The 18069-nt window shown below is 40.9% G+C and overlaps 1 protein-coding gene across 1 annotated transcript in view; it reads right to left on the bottom strand.

Moving 5' to 3' along the window:
- syt12 (synaptotagmin XII) overlaps positions 1-14854 on the bottom strand; it is a 29265-nt gene extending 14411 nt beyond the window's left edge. The window contains exon 1 of the mRNA XM_085282818.1: positions 14196-14854. The gene's annotated coding sequence lies outside the window, so the exon portion shown is untranslated. The remainder of the gene's footprint in view (positions 1-14195) is intronic.
- Positions 14855-18069: the final 3215 nt, after the last annotated feature.

An 18069-nucleotide genomic window follows, 5' to 3' on the forward strand; every position in this document is an offset into this window, starting at 1 on the left:
ATTATTTTCTGAGAAGCTGAAGGGAAATGAAGTGACTTGGTTACAGTTTGGTTGGAGTATGGGACAGCTCGTGCTATTAGTGGTTAGCTTTAAGCCGCTAGCCTCAAGGAGAGAAGCCTGTTATCAGGTTTAAATGCTCCCTGAAATTACAGCACTTGACACTCCTCTCACAACACAGGAAAACCTTTGTATAACAATGTTCATATATATATATTATTTGCAGTACTCAGAAAAAAACATGCTTGAACTATGAGACATAAATCTGTGACTTTTGTTGTTGTGTGAAACGTGGGAATTTCAAAAAATAAAAAAATAGACACACGTTCTTTTCAAATGAATGGCAAAAACCTCAGGGCTCAGACTTCTGAATGTTAGTGCACTATAATTGTATGTGCACACAGGGAAGTTTCTTTAACTCTTCTTGTTCTGCTTTCTGCTGCACCATTTATCCATTATTTTCTGTCATGCCAACCCTCTGCATGTCCTCTTTCACTATGTCCATGAATCTTCTCTAAGATCTTCCAATTTTCCTCCTGCCCAGAGCTGCCAGATAGGAGGAAAAATCCTTTGTCCACTTAACAATAAAAAGATATTACATTTAAATGGTTTTCTTTTTTCTCTAAATGGCAGCAGGCGTTGTTGTCAAAGGACAAAACAACATTTTCTTGCACCCCTCTCTTCCTCTGCAAACTGAAAAAAAACCCCCAACATTGTCACTGGTGCGTGACTCATTCCTCCCCCCTCCTCCTTCCGAGTTTGTTGGAATCTCCCCCATATCTGAGCAGCACTGGGGAAATGGGAGCATTACACTAATGATATAGAAAAAAGGCCTGGAGGGGGTGGGGCTGCAGGATGTGTGTGTGTGTGTGTGTGTGTGTGTGTGTGTGTGTCAGTTCTGCTGAGCGCTTTGCAGACCACAGTCATGCTGGCTGACGCAGTGCAGGGTCCACTGACAGCTGCTGATGTGCCATTAGCAAAGCACACGGAATCTCTGGCTGAGAAGGAAGCTCCAAGCACCACCTCCCTATCAGGGCCCAGCATGATTCAGATCAGCTCAGCTCTGCTTAAGGTAACGTGTGAGTGTAGAAGAGGTCCAGAAGCAGCATAAAAGAGGAAGAAGGGTCAGAGAGTGTGGAAGGGAATAAGAGCGAGAGCAAGACAAGGTCTCAGACGGATTTTGTAAATAACAATAAGGCAGCGTTGGTGTTCCGACGCCTCAGTGGGTTTAAGGCGGCAGAATAATGATGTCCAGCTTCCTGGGAACAGAAATAGACTACAAAACATGCTCACTGCATTTCTGTGGCGTACGTTCACAGGATAAAGTCCAATTATCATCCAACACAATGGCTCAAGGTTGTTTCTAACCTTTATACACTTAGTAGTCTTTCCTCCTTACCCTAAGGTAAGTAATATCCTTATTATATAAGTACCCAAACTGGGGACAGCTAGTGAGCGATGTGAATGTGAAATGACTCACAGCAAGAGAGCACAGTGGCAGAAACTAGAGAAAAACTTTCCAAACCAAAGTCCCCCAGAGTTTTACGCTGAGGTCTCTCTTCACCACAACAAACAGTATCCGCATCACTGCATCCAGGACCCCAATCCGTCTGTCAATCTCCCGCTCATCTCTGCCCTCATTCATGAACAACACCGTAAGATACTTAAACTTCTCCACTCGGGGAAGCAGCTTCTCCCTGACCCTGGAGTAGGCACTCCACGCTTTTCTAACTGAGGCCACTTCACCCCATTATGGTGATAAGCTCTTGGTAGTGACCGAAAGAATGACACTGCAGATACAAGGGTGAAAATGAGTTTTCTCCAAAGGCTGGCTGGCCTCTCTCTTAGAGATAGGATGAGGAGTTCAGTCATCTGAGAGGGCCTCAGAGTGGAGTTGCTACTCCTCCACATCAAAAGGAGGCAGCGGCGGTCACCTGGGTGAGGTGTTTGAAGCATGTCCCACTGGGAGGAATCCCCGTGGTAGACCCAGGATATGCTGGAGAGATTAAGCTGGAGGAGATAGCTGGGGAGAGGGACATCTTGCTTGGGCTGCTTCCCTGCAAAAATTGATGTGTGGATGAACGGGAGGATGGATGGAAGCTAAAAGGAAAAAAAAGTTTTTAACTGAGCCAATGTGTTTCTGCAATAAGTACAACACAAATAGTATTGCACTGATCACCAAATGTTCCTGCAACTGGCAGTTCAAGTCTTTGAATTGTGCTTCCTCAGATGTGCACAGACAGGACTGAGTCATGAGTAGCAATAGATCATGGGGGACCACAGAGGAGCTACAGCACACTGTGCAACTATATGTCTGATACTATATCTTGCTGGAAGGTAGGTTTGACGCCATGTCCTAAAAAGCATGAAAGAAATAATCTGTGCCCATGCGCATTCATTGATACATGTCTACCACAGAAGCAGTCTTCAGCTCAAAGGTGGAATTCACATGCATCGTCCTCAACAGAAGAGAATATATTCTGGCTTGCGACATTTGTTGCTTTTAAAACCACTCATTCCCGGTTTCCTTGTCTCTGTTCCAGGAAGGCGATCTAATGAGGAAGGAATCTATGCGATAAAGCTGAGTAGCTAGAAAGAGAAAAACAGAAGAAGAGATGGCAGCATATTTTAAAATTGCAGCCTGAACCCCGATGTCTTCTTCTCGTTATCAGATGTGCTGCTGTTTCCTCTTTTCGATTTGAGCTGACAGCTTATTAGCACACGGCTGTGAAGGGAAAGGTGAAAGTGTGCATTACAGCTTTCCCGCCGATGTGTCATCTTCATGCCCACATAATCTCGATTCTCCCACTTGTTAAGATTTATTTCACCACTGCTGCAGAGATTTTGCAATCTCATAACTTTCCTCAAACAGCCAAAAGCCATATTCTCTTTCTTCACTGCACACAGAGCACAGCTGCTCTGCTCTGCTGAGAGGACTTTAATTACTACAAAAGGCATGGAATGAGTATCTTGTCATAATGTCAGCTTGCAAAAAAATAATTGTTAAGTGGCATGAGACTAATGCGATGGAACAGTGAAAAACTGCGAAATATAATTTACTGAAACAGTAATGAGGTTGTAATGAGAAGAATTAAAACAAGCAGAAGTTTGGAGTTAAGCATAATGCATGCTTGTCACTATAACAACATATTATTAAGCTTCATATCTCACAGTGTTTGGATTTGTTGGGAAAGAGTGAAGATTTGATTTTCCTCCAGGCACTAAGACTGCAGTCCTGATCGGACCCTTATCATTTGTGACAAGAGAATTTGTGCACATGGTCTTGTCACCCACATATTATTGCTCAGGCTGTATGTGATTGAGACTCACAGCAGTATAACAGCTTTTTGTCAGCCTGGTTACAGTGCTTAAGAAAAACATAGGGTTACTCTTATTTTCCTCAATCAGTGATGAAAGGCTTTTTTTTTATAAAGCAGCAAACCAGGCTAAATGATGACCTTCTAAATTGGTGAGATGCCATTTCCTCCCTAGCTTGCGAGTTATCTGCTTTACGGTGCACATTTGAGAGTTATACCAGAGAGTCAACCTCCTCTGATTTGAGGCTTTCTTTTCCAGTGGAGCTACTGTTTCCAGAGTCGTACACAGTGGAGATGTAAAATTATTGACAAGATAATCGACCTCTGTGGGAGTAGTATTCAGGCAGCTGCTCTGCACCGTGTCGGTGAATTCTTTTTCTTGATTGATCTTTCTGAGTTAACTTAAGTAATTACATCATCCAAATCATTAACATGTCTCTTAGACCCCACTCCTACAAGACTGTTCAAAGAAATCATACCATTAATTAATGCTTCAATCTTAAATTTGATCAACCTATCTCAGTCACATACCACAGGCCTTCCAGCTGGCAGTAGTAATTTGGAGATTTTCAGTCAGGTTTCAGTGCAGTGGTTTGTATCATAGCTCTCTATCATAGCAGTTTGTTTAAATAAATAGAGTCCTCTTTGCAAACTAAAGTTAATTATGGAGTTCCACAGATATATTTTCACTCCTATGCAGATGACACCCAACTTTATTTGTTCATGAAGGTAACACACACCAATTAGTTAAACTGAAGGAATGTCTAAAGACATAAAGACCTGGATGACCTCTAATATTCTGCTTCTAAATTCACTTAAAAATTAGGTTATTGTACTCTCTCCTAAAAGTCTTAGAAATATGGTATCTATCCATTTCTTCTTGTTAAAATGGAGTTTTTCCTTCTCACTGTCACCAAAGTGCTTTCTCATAGTGGTTCGTATGATTATTGGGGTTTTCTCTGTTTTCTTTGCATTATTGTATGATAGTTACTTTACAGTATAAAGTGCCTTAGGGCAACTCTTGTTGTGCTTTGGTGCTATATAAATAAAACTGAATTGAATTATATTTAATAAAAACTAGGTCTACAGGTCATTGGCACTTGTTAGCTTCAGTAATGAAAACACTTATTTTAAAGATATGCATGACAATGCCTTCCAGTGACCTTCCAGTGACCCCTGAAGTGAGACAAAAGACTAAACTAAAACATATTCACAAAAAACAATGTACACAAAACATCAACATCACACATGTACATCTAGCGTAGACGCTATGTTAACAACATAAACGTACAAATAATTTAGACGTAATGTCAACAATGTACACATGCATGTAACTTAGACGTAATGTCGCCATTCGTCTTCAGATCAGCTACTACACATAATATATATAATTTGAAGGATTTTAGTGTTATAAAACTTATTCCCAAAAGTGATATAGATGTTAATAATCTTGGTACCCTAAGTACTTTGTATAGTAAGTTTTATCCAAGTTAATAAATGCATCTAGGAAGAGCTAGGAAACAAAGATATATAGATATGCTACGACCATTGTAGTAACATAGTGTTTATAATAATAAAATAAAAATAATAATAAAAAATTTTGATTTCTTATGTTATATTGGAAGTATTTTAGGTTCTTGTGTTAGGATTTGGTTGAGTTTTATTCTAGTTTTGTTTCCCACGTCTCCTGAGTCAAGTCCTTTCCTGTCCTCTATGTCATCTGTCTTGTCCTCAGTGTTTTACTTTCAGTTCTGCCTGTGCGTTAGTCTCTCCCCATTCAATGTTTTAATTGTCAAGCTTGTGTTGTCATGTCTGCGTCTCTCCATGTTTCCTGCTTTATTTTGAAGAGTCTAGTGTTTCCATGTTCAGTGTGTTTTGTTTTACTTCCCTTTGTGGTGTCATGTTCATTTGTGTCAGCTGTGTCTCTCCAGGTGTTTCCACTTCCTTCATTACCCTCCTGTGTATTTAAGTCCTCTGTCTCTTACTCTTCTTTATCGGGTCGTCTGTTGCCTTCATGTTAAGTCTCGTCAGGGTCTGCTGCTGCCCAGGTTCATGCTCACCCATCTCTTCTTTTGGATCCGTTCCATAAATACACCTGTGTGTCCCACTGTGACAAAATCACTATGTAGTTTGTAATTTACATTTTTGGGGGCTTGAAAAACACAAAATTACGGTCCTCAAAACAGAAAAAAAATTATAGCACATCCTAGAAACTGTAAAACATACATGAACCGATATCATGAAGCTTACCTACAATAAGAAAAATACTCAGTTATGAATAATTTCCATATGAGTGCCCACACTTTAAAAGCATGAAAACCTCACTTTGTTATTTTGGTTTCTGTGCGGTCTGACCTAGAGCCAGAAACACACACTGTAGCTGCTGCATACAAACCAAGCAGCCTCTTCTATATCTGTATCTGACCCACAAATTCAGCTCAGACACAAAGAAGTAACACACCTGCTCACAGAGAGGAAGATTCTACACACTGGATATAACTACGGCACAGCTGCTGCTGCAAACAACAAGGAAGAAAGGAAATGATGGCTTCTCTTAGACGCATATTAAAACAGGCGTGATCAATAAGAACATGGATTTATGGTCTCCCTCTCCCACACAGGAACACACACACAGAGGAATACAAAAAAAGAAGAGGCGAGAGTATAGATAAACAGTGAAGTAAGATAACCGGGTAAAACAATGAGATAACAGAAGAGATGATGCTTCAACATAACGAATGAATGTCTGTTTGGAGAAACCAATAGGAAACAGATGAGCATTGGAAGGGATAAAAGAAGAAGGGGGAGGGGATCGCAGGCCTGTCAGACTCTCCGGTACTCTCTCACTCCCTGGCTCTCCCAATAACTGATCAATCAATTCTGCTTTTAATCTTGCCCAGTGGCTCATAATCAAATTAACTTCCTCCCTGCCGCTTTCTGTGAAACAGTGTGATGTAACCCAACACAGCGGCCTGTGTGGAGTCAGCAAAGTAATATTTGTCCATTCAGTTCCTTCTGTCCTGCCTCCTCGCATCAGTCTGCTTCCAAGCTGGCTGCACTTTGACTTTCTGGTTTGGACGGCACAGTAAAGTAAAAGTAGCCGGCGCCACTTTTTAAAAAGTCAGCACTGGCCGTTGCCAGTGGAGGCAAGAAGACTCTGCGTGTTGGAGCCAGTCAACTCCATCACTCACTGAGTTTAAAGAACAAAACACCAAACTCAAAACTTTTACAGTACAAAAGCACAGGAGGTCATGGTCATCATACTGCAGATTTACTATGTGAAAAGTGGAGTTGCATAGGATCTCCAACTTCCTAACTGGCAGACCACAGGCAGTAAGGATGGGCGGACATGTCTCAGCCTCCACCACTGTCAGCACTGGAGCCCCCCAGGGGTTTGTTCTGAGCCCCCTGCTGTACTCTTTGTACACATATGACTGTGTGGCCACTACCAGCTCCACCACCATCATCAAGTTTGCTGACGACACCGTCGTGGTGGGCCTGATCTCTGATAACAACGAGACGGCCTACCTGAAGGAGATTAGGAATCTGGAGAACTGGTGCCAGAGGAACAACCTCCTTCTAAACGTCAGTAAGACAAAGGAGCTGATAGTGGACTTCAGCACTAAGCAGGAGAGGAACTACCAGACCCCCGTCATCAACGAGTGCCCAGTGGAGAGAGTGGACAGCTTCAAATACCTCGGAGTTCACATCACGCAGGACCTGTCATGGTCCTGTCACATCAACACCGTGGTGAAAAAGGCCCGACAGCGTCTCTACCACCTCAGACGCTTGAGAGACTTCCAACTGCCCTCCAAGGTGCTCAGGAACTTTTACTCGTGCACCATAGAGAGCATCCTGGCGGGAAACATCTTAACCTGGTTCGGGAACAGCACCATGCAGGACAGACGAGCTCTACAGAGGGTTGTGCGGTCAGCTGAGCGCACCATCCGCTCCGAGCTCCCTGACCTGCACTCAATCTACAGCAGGCGGTGCTGGACCAAGGCCAGGAAGATCGTGAAGGACCTCAGCCATCCCAACAACAGACTGTTCTCTCTGTTGAGGTCAGGAAAGCGATTCTGCTCCCTGAAGACCAACACAGAGAGACTGAGGAGGAGCTTCTTCCCGCAGGCGATACGGTCTCTCAATCACACCACCACACAGTACTGACCCACACATACAGTTCTTACACACACACTGGACTTTCTGGACTTTGGTTTTGCACAACACTGGTCACTATATTCTTCATTTCCAGTTAATACTTGTACAGCTGCTGTTATTGTGTATATATTTATTTATATTTAGATTTCTTCATACATTCTTATATAGTTCTATATTGTGTATTGTGTATTTTGTTGTACAGTTATTTTATTTTCAACTTTAATTTATATATTTTATCTTATTCTTCCCAGTTAAATTTACCCTTCATTCTAATTTGTGTTGTACAGTTATTTCATTTTTAACCTTAATTTATATTTTATTCCTTCCTAGTTAAATTTACCCTTTTTAATTTTGCATATTTATTTCCTATCTTATTCATAGCCTTTCCTTTTTTTGTTTTCTTTAGGTCACGAGCAGTTGTCCAAGCATTTCACTACATATCGTACTGTGTATGACTGTGTACGTGACAAATAAAATTTGAATTTGAATTTGAATTTGAATTTAAACTTGATCTTGTGAGGGATACTTTTTTTCCCCCAAAGTAGCTTTTTAAAAATGATAATGCTACTTAAGTAGCTTAATAGGTCACAAGTTGTATAGTCAAATATATAAAAGTATCCAAACTCAATGTACTCGTGTGTAATTATGCTTCAGAATCATATACATATTATTGGAGGTACATCAAACATTACATCAAACATAAGGCCCGGGGGCCAGAATCAGCCCAGCAAAGACTCCAATCCGGCCCATTGGACATTATTAGAAAATGTGAAGGAGTGCATAGATTTTGACCTTTTAACTGTACTTTCATAATTTGTACAGTTTTTCCTATTGATAAAGACGGCCCGCACATATTACCATTTATACTACATCAAAATAATTAACTAATGGATAAACGATTGACAGGAAAGTTCTTATTTTTCTACAGTTAGTGAGTCCAAAGTAAATTAACAAAATCTTTATATTTTATAATTATGAAGTCCAATAATGGCATTCAGAATATACATGTAGTAGAGTAGGGCTGGGCCATATTATACCGTTCACGGTAATACCGGTATAATGTTAGGCAACGATAGGAAAATGAAATATCGCCATAGAATATGAGTAAAACGCGCATGCGCAGTGGCGTTGTTTTCATACGCACATGGCCGATTGTTGAGTGAAACAAATGAACCAGAATTGGTTTGTAAAAATGGTGCAACTTCAGTGATGTGGAACTGGTTTGGTGTTTGTCCGTCAGATACATGACAAAGCACATTTTTTTGCAGAACATGCAAGCGGCCGTCGTTATTGTCGGACTAAGATGCTCTTAAATCTGGGAGTAATCTGGGTCCTAAACTCCATATCCTTCAGGTCAAACGAACACTGCAGCATCACTGAGAGTTAAAAACTGTCTAAATTCTTTCATCTTTAATAAAACGATCAGCATTGCTGCTTTACCAGGTGTAACTATGAAGTTTAACTTCCAGGCATCCATGAAAACAAAATTTATTACATTTAACGGAGTTAGAAGTTAGCAGGAAGCTAGCGGAAGTTAGCTCGCTAGTTTCGCTAGTTACCCAAGCATGATATAGCATGTTCTGACTGAGAGATTTCTGAAAAAATTCAAACGTACAGCTCTGCTATCACTTCCAACATAAATGAAGACAGGAAACTAAACAGCAGTGACGTTTGTAGGGTTACTGAAGTTGGGCTAGCTGGTATTTAATGATTTGCTACGTGATCGCTAGCAACACAGCTATGTTAGCATAATATAAACAGTGAAGCTGGAGGACGAACACTAACACTTTTCCACTTAAAAAAGTTAACGTTAAGGTTTCTGATAGTTAGAGACAAATGCAATCGCATGGCAGGATGCTGTAAACGGACCAAACTTCAGTCAGGAGAACAACTGAGATAATCCATCCACAATACGAGGTTAGTCATTAATATACTGCAACAACATGGGAACAGAGCAGCTGCCAGAGAATTCAACATTAATGAATCAATGGTACAAAAGTGGAGGAAGCAAGAAGAATGAGTTTAATACAGTTTGATTTATCTGACTGCTTTGTTTCGCTTAATGTGCCTTATAATCCTGTGCACCTTATGGTCCGAAAAATACGTACTGCACACTACAGTTTAATGTTGCAAAGCACCTCTTTTTAACTTCAGTGGATATTATACATGGTTATGCTCAGGATATGTCAGCACATTTCTACTGGAAATGCCTTTTGGTTAAACTTTCAGCAAGGAATTTGCATTTGCACTGTTACATTTTTATAAAGCTTTAATGTACATAAAAACCAGCTTCTTGTTTAAGTGAAAATAAATGGAAGGTTGTCTTTTTGCGCTAGTAATGTTGTGGAGTTGTATTTTGTCTCGCATCAATTATATCGTCAGTTATATCGTTATCGCAAATTTTCAAATATATATCATGATAAATATTTTTGGCCATATCGCCCTGCTCTATAGTAGAGTGAAATCAAAAAGCAACATAGTACTAGTACAAGTACTCTTGTGGATTAAAAAAACTGATGTATCTCTAGTCCAATGACTTTTGTGAGGTGGCACCAGGAATGGGGGTCAATCATATTTTAGATGGGGCTGGTGTCACCCCATGCCCCCCTTCTTGACACGCCCCTTTTTTCTGTCTATCGTCATCCAGTTAGACATACTCAGACTCCATTGTCTTGGACTGTAACTGGTGATAGTGATCATTGTTGTGCTTCATGTGCAAACTTGGGACTCACGCTAACAGACCCTAAAGCAAACACTACTAACAGTTTGCCTGCATGTATTCTCTCCAGGTACTCAGACTTCCCCCAACAATCCAAAGTTAATCATGTTAGGTTATTTGGGGATTCTAAATTCACAAATTCAAGCATGAATGGATGGATGTCTCTTCTGTGCTGGGCTTGAGATGGACTGGCAATCTGTTAAATGAGTATGCTGTGTGCCATGATGTCCCAGTGACTGATCAAGAGAGTGTCAAGATGTCTGCAAATCAATTTTAATCCAAAGTATGATGATGGGAGGGAGAAGAATTTTTTTTTTTTGCAAAAGTAGAATTCAGAGAGCTGTTTGCTTTTCATCTAATGTGATTACCCAGCGGAGAGCTGCTTCAACAACCCTCACAACCGGAATTTGATTTGTCCCCAGAAATTTGGAGGTTAAATATTTTCTCTCACTCTTTGCCAGAGAGAGAAAAAGCTGTGGGTGTTTTGCGATGAAGAAAAATCCTGCAGTCAAATGTCCAAAAGGCCGATATACAGCACAGAGTGGATAAACAGAAGCACTACTCCTGTTTGGTTGAGTTAATGATGGAGTAACGTTTGTTAGGATTTTGCCTTCTGTCACAGGACGACAGAACATGCTGTTATTACAGAATCAGCTCAATCATGGACGCATCACAACATAACCACGGCCCTTAAAATGATAGCCTGTTAGAATTTGCTGACTGTTTGCATTTATTCCTGCAACCTGAAATGAGTTTTTCCATGCCAACAGTTTTTCATCAGTTTTGTAATCAAACCTGCTGCCCTCAGATTAAAACAGAAAAGCTAATGTGCTTATGTGTGATGTTTTGCTCTCTGTCCCTGTAATTAATTACACCCACTACTTATGAGATTAACCACTTCACAATTTGACTAATAAGGACAGGGAAAGCACTTAGAAAGTGTCTGCTGGACCTGCCTTAATGTCTCGGATAAAGGTTTGCTTCATTTCAGTAATGTGAAAGTAGGTGGAAGCTTAAATTCTCCAAAGAGGTTAAAGGCTTTGAGCACAGATTTATTGATTAACTCTTAAGGAACTGCACTCAAGTGCAAAATTATTTGGGCAGAAATAGGTACTTACTTTGAACACCTTTAGCTTTAAACCTAAAGAATAGCCCAATGCTGGACTTCCTGTTTATTAGCATCAATGTTGTATCGCTTCAAGATAACAGTGAAGTTAAGCAGCCACTTTTATACTGTGTCAACACTGCTCACTGCTCTTAGAGCTAAAGTCTCCTAAATGTGATTCATCTCGGGACACTTTATGATTCTCTTTGTAGCCTTGCTGCCTTTTGAGGCATCTCTGGGAGAGGTGAGCTCTAGTTACATTTGGCAGCAAAACTGCTCTGACCACAGGCATTCACCATAAAAAACGAGTCAATCCATTACACGGTCTGGTCTGAAAATATTGGATGTGATACATTAAGGGAAACCCAGTCCTTGTTGTTAAGAAATACCATTTTGATAATGGCTGTGGGCCTCGGGTGTTTCCGTAGCCTCGCAGAGCCGGTGCTCGTCTGAGTGTTCTCAGTTTCCTTAATGTAATAACACTTTTTTCCCAGAGGAGTTCAACACGGACAATGGGAGGTGAAGAGAGTGTGTTAAGGCTGAAAGAGAGAGAGAGTGTGTGTGTGTGTGCGTGTTAGAGAGAGAGAGAGACAGGGAAAGCCCATGACAGAGAGGGAGAAATAGGAGTAGGTGTTAAACGAATGGCTGAGATGATTGCGAGTGCTGGTGGAGGAATCAGATTCTGAGGATCTCGTATTTCAACTCAGTGACGGCGACACACACGTCGCTTCGCACAGACTTTTGGCACGATTAGAAAAGTGCAGGAAAACACTCATGGAGGAAGCCAGACTAACGAGATGAATCCCCTCATTTCAAATGTCAAAATAAAAGTAAAAAAGAAAACAAGTATTTTAAATCCTCTTTAGATGTTAAGTTCATTTCGTCTTTACTAAAAACACCTCTGAAGTACAGAGAGTCTGCTCCTACACATCCTTTGACTGATACAAAAAGGTTCCCAGGGAGTCGGTACAAACAGTCCTCTTAAGAGTAAAAGCGAGGCCCCTAAAGTCACAAATATCACTGCAGAAAACACCGAGCAGGAAGGAGCATTAACTAAATTACTATCTTTAAGGCATAATTATCTACATCATTTAATAGCGTTATGGTGGAAAACATTCAAATTAAAAGCTCAACTTGTATAATTTTCCTCTCTGTGAGATCCTGACATTGTTTCCCAGCCTTTAGTGTGTATCTGTTACCTCCGTGTTTCCCTAAGGATGGGTAATGTTTAAGCTGCTGGCACTTTAGCCAAGTGGTGACATCATGTTTCATTTGAACTACACTATCTGTTTTTTCATGATAATAATTTAAAAAAAAACATTTGGAGGAAAACCTGAAAGATTAAAGAAAAAAACTGTATATAGAAGATGGACATGGCCACTACGACATCACCCACTGGTTTGTAAAGTCCTCGTTTGAATTCTTGGTTTCAGCTTTAGCTGTTTCCATGTTATTGTTTTTTGGGCCAAAAGTGACTCTATTAGCCTGAGATGGTGCAGTGCAAGGTTATCAGCTAACACTTGGCAGCATGAGGAGAATCCATACAGTATGGCTGCATCACAAACAGGTACCTGCTAATGACTTTCATGAAAAAATTTAATGAACACAAATAAAATTACAAAATTTCACTCACCAACAATAGAAGCTAAGATGTCTTGTATGCGTTCTTTGTCAGACAGTTGTATTACAAAATGTTCTAAACTGAAAAACAATAAATGAAAATACATAGGAAACAGTGGAAAAAGAGCATTTTCTTTGATTTAAATGTTTATGTAACACTTAGTTACTTTAGTGCACTATGAGTGACCATGGGGACGATTTTTCTTAGTAGGAAAAGCTAATATCATAGAAAATACAATTAGAAGTCCAAACTCTATGTCTTCGTTCAAAGGTTATTGTAGTTAACTAAACTAAAAACTAGATGTGAAAAAATAAAAATGAACTGAAAACTATTTTGTGAACTTGGAAAATGAACCAAAAGAAAATAAAAATATCCTTAGCTTACGTAATGAGTCACTGATGTATGTGTGAAGTGCTGTATTGAGACTCTGAATGCCTACAAAACTGTGAGTCCTGCCTCTTACATACGGCCCCATACAATAACAATAAAAGGACTAAAACACTGAGACTAATAACAAATAAAACATAAACCAACATAAGAAAATCTACCTTGGAAACTAAACTGAATTTTTTAAAAAGTCAAAATGAAATACAAATTTAAAACTAATATGAAAATTCAAAACTACAATAAACTCCATATTGGAGTCCTGGGCGGGCGATTCTGGACCCCGAACCTTATATTTGACACCCCTGCTATAGAGTAGTAAAATTAAACACAAACTGTCAGCCTACTAAGTAAAACGGTTACTTACTAGGTTAATAACTTTAATCCACCTCTGTGAAAGTGAGCTAGGTTTTACAACAATACTCAACTCCAAAGTATCCCGAACTTTCCAATGATGCCAACGTTTTTATCCCTGCTTTAAATCCTTAACAACAAACGTCTGTCTTAAAGCAACTTTTAGCCGTCTCCATATTTTCACAGCATCCTCACAGACATCTAACCAGTCTCACGTGCCCTGCGCCTGCACTTCAGTCGACTTGCAACGCAAATCAATATTTGGATCAAAAAGCCAGGCAGAGACACACAAACACGCACACACACACACACACACACACACGCACACACACAGAAGCGAAGCATATCCTGCCATCCCGTCTGCTGGAATGTATTCACAGGCGTCTCTAATGAATTTAAATGAATCCCCTCATGCCAACACGGAAGCCCGGGAGCAAGGTCCCGGGTCTGGGTTGCATGGTTATGCTCAGCGGGAGCGCACGGAGCTGCTGGCAGGTGTTCGACCGAGCCAGCCGGCCGGAGTTAGCACGCATTTCTTACCGGGAGTTTTCTTTTGGCGCAGTGGAGAGGAAGGAGGAAGAGGAGGTGGGGGGTAGACCAACTCCACCGCTCTCCCTTCTTCAGGCGGCTCTCTCCATCCGATGACAGCGGTGCCGGTCGGGTTTATCTACCCCGGGGAAGTGGAGGGAGGGACACGGCGTTCACACTGATGATGGTGCTGATGGTGGAGGAGCTGCTGCTGGGTCAGCGCATCCGGAAGCGTTCAGATACGGCCAACCGGAGGAGGGAAAAGAGGGAGAAGAAGAAGAGGAGGAGGAGGGTTTGATGTTTAACTCAGAGGGGTCCGTGTGTTTCCGTCACTAAGGTCTGCAGAAAGCTGCAGCCAGAGCCGCAGATGAACCTCCGACCGACTGCACAAATGAAGTCCCACCCCTGCAGCGCAACTTCTACCTTCGGGCTGCTCGATAGACTCGACCACCGCCTCCTCCTCCTTCAAGGCTTCACAACAGCAGCAGTGGGGAGCACCTGCCTGCTCTACGTGCACACACTGTTGTTACACAACCCCGCGCACGAGGAGGAGGTGTGTGTTTGAGTGAGTGAGAGAGAGGTACACAGGTACACCCAAACTTTTGAAGTCACCCTCAGCATCCCTCCACAAATCTGACGCCTGTGAAAACTCTCCTGCGCCCCCCACCTCAAATGATCAAAATCTGTCTGCTGAACAAACCTCCACCTCCTCCACCGCCATCACCACCACCCTGATTCATCTGAGATTTGAGCTGTTAGGGATGATTCAGTGTGAAATTGCATAACTGTCTGTGCTGGAGGCTGGCATGGTGCAGTAATGAAACCTCTGATAAGAAAAACATGCATCAGTCCTCATTTCCCCCAAATAATTCTAATTAAACTATTTCCAACTAGTGTGCACTCACTACATGCTGCAGTCGGTTTTAATGAGTGAAATGCTGCAAAGACACAGCTCATATGATATGTGATTTTTTTTAAATGTTACTTTACAAGCCCAACATTGTAATTACAAACCATCAGCTGGTCTTTAAAACATTATTAGACACAAATAAAAGTAATTTTAATAACTGAGCTGAAAACTAACCCAGACAGTTCTTGCTGGAAATAGTTTTCATTCATCTCAGTTTTGCATATAAAATGCTTGAAATATGAAATAAGATCAAAGTCTGAATCTTAAAGGGGACATGCTTCACTCAATCCCAAATCCTTGAGTCCCATGCTCCACAGTTCAGACTACATTTTACTCATACTGGGCCTCGGCAAAGCTGTATATCTACTGTCAGCCTTCCAAAAAATGAATTTTAGTCCTTTAAGCAAGCTTTATTCTGATTGGCTGCCCCACACAGCAGTTGCCCAGAGCTGTGCGGGCTAAAACCAACACATAAGGTGTGAAATTAAATGTTTTTGTTTTACATGTGTTAAAGTGTGTAACAACACATTCTTTTCTATTTTTTTTTAAAGATTCTAAGAGTGCGGGATATTAAGGCTCTCTGTTCTAATCAACATCATAGAGCGCCACGATTAGAAAACTATGTTTAAAGCAGCTTGAAGCCATGACATCCAGGTTATGCGAGTTTCTATGCTCATGGCCACGTTTAATATGAACATCCATCACTGGAACACACGTGACAAAAAGAGAATAGCATAAAAGATCCTTTTTAATGCATACACGATCACCTCGAGGACCTTCTATTTGCAAAAAGTTGCAAAATCCACTTTTGAATTTGCAAAAAGTTGTGGAAAACCTGCAAATTCCAGCTAACATCGTATAAAATAATAGCTATAAAACCGTTAAACAAATAACAAAACCCATAAAGGACAATTTAGGTGTTTATTCAGATTCAAATGAGCCAAAACTGTGTTTCAAAAATCAGGCGGAAATGCTATGTTTTGATTTGACCACCCACAGGACACACATACACATGCACCCACATCTTTTGTGATTATTCGCTGATACAGATTAGACACTGTGAGGGACCAAGCAGCCAAGGCATAGAGGACACAGGCAAAATCTTCAAAAAACTTTTCTTTATTTTAACCCTCAAAAAGTTCAAAAATGACAAAATTCAAAAACATAATTAGCAGGCCCATAAAAGAGGTCAACTAAATATAACTCTGCAAAAAGTAATTTCCAGAAACTTAAATAAACAAAGTGGACACAACTTAACTCACAAACTGACCTAATTACAAAGATGCATGAGGGTAGCTTTTATAGTGGTTTGGCCAAACCATTTACACACAATAGGGGGAAAACAAACACACTAATATTACCTAAGCACAGATTAACCTAAGTAAACCTAAAACACCCCTGTTCCTGATAAGCACATGGTCTGTCCTGCTGAGCAGGCATTTTGCTCTCAGAGTCCTCAGCCACGCCTTTCGCCCAGACAGGAAACAGCCACCGCCCAAAACCAGGTAACTCAAAGAAAAAGAAACATAATTAATATAACAAAACATTTTTAGAAAAACCACACAATATTATGTGCGTGCCTCATATTATCAGGGGGTTTAACCAAATGATTAATGAATTATATTAATGAAGAAAACTGCAAACCAAACTCATAAAGCGAACAAATGGACTGATTTACCCCTGTGTGGCTGATGCCATCACAGACACTCAGCAGTGTGTTGATGAAGAACTGCAAAGTTGTTATTTTGGCCCAAAGAGGTGATTTAATTTGTTTATGTAATGTAAATACATGTACTTGCAGGTATTTACTCCTTTTCACAGCTTCACAGATGCTTGAATGTGGTACACACTACTAAACAGAGTCAGCCAGTAAAGAGATTTTGAACACTGGAGAGGGGTGCATGTTGTTGTTCTTTAGCATGCCGCCATCTGGTGGTGAACATTGGCAGAGAACTACATCTTCTTATCAGCTAGTTCCTTCAGGGGTCGCCATAGCAGATCATCTTGCTCCGTCACACCAACCCTCTGCATGTCAATACAATCTTCACTCCATCCATCAATCTACTCTGAGGTCTTCCACCTTACCTCCTGCCTGGTAGCTCAATCTCCTGCATCCTTCCAAACATCCACCATCCCTGCTCTGCACGTGTCCAACCATCTCAGACTTTACTCATTAACTTTGTCTCCAAGCTGCTCGACCTCAGTTGTCCCTCGGATGTCCATTGGAAAAACTTAGCATCTTTAACTCTGAAACTTCGAGCTCGCTCTTCTGTCTGTGTTTGTCGGTTTCACATTCTTTACACTATACATCATAGCAGGTCTCACTGCCATGTTACACACCTTCCCATTCACTCTTGTTATATAATATTACAATAAAAGCAAAAATTGGAGGGGATTTTGATTTAATTAATTCTGAAAGCTATCACGGAGGCAAGCAGACAGTACCAATACAGGCATTTGGGATAAACAGAAACTTGTTTAAAAAGAAATGTGTTTATTCCTTAAAACCACTTTCAATGTGGTTTTTAAGTAACAAAAACCTCATTTAAACACAAACTGCTGAGTACTTTACAGAGTAAAAAAACAACCCATGTTTCCAGTTTTATAATGCCCACTGTAAATAATTTAAAGGCTCCTTATCAGCATTGAGCTTGAGGACAATTCTTATTTTGCTGATGTGGCTGTATCAATTCAGGTCAAGAATGACCTGAAATAGCAGCACTGTAGCACGGTGGTTAGCACTGTTGCCGCACAGCAAGAAGGTCCTGAGTTCAATTCCACCATCAGGCCGGGGTCTTTCTGTGTGGAGTTTGCATGTTCTCCCCGTGTTTGCGTGGGTTCTCTCCGGGTACTCCGGCTTCCTCCCACCGTCCAAAGACATGCAGTTTGTGGGGATAGGTTAATTGGATAATCCAAATTGCCACTAGGTGTGAATCTGAGTGTGAATGGTTGTCTGTCCTTGTGTGTTAGCCCTGC

Source organism: Mchenga conophoros, linkage group LG7 (genome assembly GCF_057382185.1).
Source record: "Mchenga conophoros isolate Kocher_MC1m ecotype Shallow Benthic linkage group LG7, M_conophoros_male_GT1.1, whole genome shotgun sequence".
Classification (NCBI taxonomy): Eukaryota; Metazoa; Chordata; class Actinopteri; order Cichliformes; family Cichlidae; genus Mchenga; species Mchenga conophoros.